Here is a 2,611-nt window from a genome sequence, read left to right on the forward strand (position 1 = left end):
CACCTCCAACAACAAAAATAACAGGAACTAATAATCATTTGTCTTTAATATCTCTGATCATCAACAGTTTCTATCCTCCAATAAAAAGACACAGGCTATCAGCTGGATACATTAATCAGGATCTAGAATTTTGTTGCATGCAGGAAACACATCTCATTGAGAAAGACACATATTATATCAAAGTTAAAGGGTGGAAAAAGTGTTTCCAAGCAAATAGTCCCAAGAAACAATCTGGAGTTGGCATTCTAATATCTGATAATATAGATTTTCAAGCAAAGCAATCAAAAAAGATGGAGGACATTTCATACTCATCAAAAGAAAAAGTCCACCAAGACAAAACTTCAAGTCTAAACATCTGTGCCCCCAATGGAAGGGAAACCACATTTTTTTAAAGTATAGAGTAGAGTTTATTTAGGGCATGGTGAGGGGAATTAAGAGGGTAGCAGAGGCAGAGAAAGGCAGAGAGAAGGAGGGAATAGAGAAGTAGGGGATGGCCATGACCACATGGAAAGAGCAGGGAAGGTAATGAGGAGAGAGGGGGAGCAAGGCAGAGGAAGGAGGCAAGAGGCAAGTGAGAGAAGCAAGAGTAAGAGCAGGAAACTACGTTTGTAAAGAAACTTTACTAAAGCTCATAACACACACTGTACCTCACACAATAATAGCATGGGATTTCAATACCCAACTCTCACCAACTGACGTAATTGAATCAGAAAATAAGCAATGACACAGTGAAACTAACAAATGTTATTAATCAAATGGATTTAACAGATGTTTACAAAACATTTCACCCCAAGACAAAAGAATGTACCATCTTCTCAGAACCTCATGGAACTTCTCAAAATTGATCATATAATTAATTGGACATAAAATACACCTCAAAAGATACTAGAAAATTGAAACAATCCCATGCAGCCTATCAGATAACCACAAACTAATGCTGGACTTCAATAATAACAAAACCAACACAAAGTCCACATACTCAAGGAAACTGAACAACTCTCTAGTCAATTATAACTTGGTTAGGGAAGAAATAGTGAAAGAAATTAAAGATTTTCTAGAATTCAATCAAAATAAAGGCATAGCCTGCCCAAACATATGGGGCACACACATAATATCACCTCCAACAACAAAAGTAACAGGAACTAACAATCCTTGGTCTTTAATATTTCTGAACATCAACAGTCTCTATTCTCCAATAAAAAGACACTGGCTATCAGCTGGATACATTAATCAGGATCTAGAAATTTGCACTAAGTTCCTTCATAATGAAATTGAAGAGATCTTAAGATGCTAGAAACTTAATAGCATATCTGAAAGCTTTATAAGAGAAAGAAGCAAACACATCCAAGAGGAGTAGATGGCAGGCAATAGCTAAACTGAGGACTGAAACAAACCAATTAGAAATAAAGAATATAATACAAAGACTCAACAAAACCAAGTGCTTTTGGAAAATCAACAAGATAAATAAATCCTTAGCCAAACTATCTAAAGGGCACAGATACAGTATCCAAATTAACAAAATCAGAAATGAAAAGGGAAACTTAGAAAGAGGAACTGAAGATATTTAGGAGAATACATGGACCAGTCTAAGACTCCTGGCACATCTGTAGCAGAAGTCTGCCTGGTCTGGCCTCAGTGGGAGAAGATGCACTTAATCCTCCAGAGAGTTGTGGTCCCAGTGAAGGGGGATGTCTAGTCAGAGGCACCCTTACAGCAGCAAAGGGGATTAGGAATAGGATTAGGAAGTGTAGGAGGGGGACCGTGTCAGGAGTGGATGACTGGAATGTAAATAAATAAAATAATTAAATAAACAAAATCAGAAATGAAAGGAAGACATACCAACAGAAACTGAGGAAATTAAAAACAAAACATCAGATCTTATGGCAAAAGTCTATACTTGACAAAACTGGAAAATTTGATGAAATGGATAAATTTCTAGACAGATACCATGTACCAAAGTTAATAAATAAAATATTTGGTGTAACTCTAACCAACCAAGTGAAAGTTTTGTAGGAAAAGAACTCAAGTCCTCAAAGAAAGAATTTGAAGAAGTCCTCAAAGATGGAAAGATCTCCCATGCTCATGAATTAGTACGATTATCAGAGTTCAAATGGCCATCTTACCAAAAGTAATCTTCAGACCTACTGTAATACCCATCAAAATTCCAACTCAATTCTTCACAGACATGGAAAAAGCAGTTCTCAACTTCATATAGTAAAACAAAAAATGCAGGATAGCTCAAACAATTCTCAACAATTAAAGAAATCTGAAGAGTCACCATCCCTGACCTCAAGCTCTACTACTGAGTAATAGTATAGGGACAGACAGGTTGATCAATAGAACAAAATTGAAGACCCAGAAATAAACCCACATACCTGTGGTCATTTGAACTTTGATAAAGATGCCAAAAGTATACAGAGGAAAAAAAGGCAGCATTTTCAAGAAATGGTGCTGGTCTAACTGCCAGTGTACATGTAGAAGATTGCAAATTGATCCATATTTATCACTTTGTACAAAGTTCAAGTGCAAGTGGATTGAGGACTTCCACATAAAATCAGATACACTGAATTTAAAGGAACGGAAAGTGGGAAATAGCCTTGAACTCATCGGC

The 2,611-nt window shown here is 36.5% G+C and overlaps 1 protein-coding gene across 1 annotated transcript in view; it reads right to left on the bottom strand.

Annotated features, from left to right (window-relative positions):
- LOC116093226 (protein S100-A9-like) overlaps nt 1-2,611 on the bottom strand; it is a 6,831-nt gene that overhangs the window by 930 nt on the left and 3,290 nt on the right. The gene's annotated exons all lie outside the window — the stretch shown is intronic.

Source organism: Mastomys coucha, unplaced genomic scaffold (assembly GCF_008632895.1).
Source record: "Mastomys coucha isolate ucsf_1 unplaced genomic scaffold, UCSF_Mcou_1 pScaffold16, whole genome shotgun sequence".
Classification (NCBI taxonomy): Eukaryota; Metazoa; Chordata; class Mammalia; order Rodentia; family Muridae; genus Mastomys; species Mastomys coucha.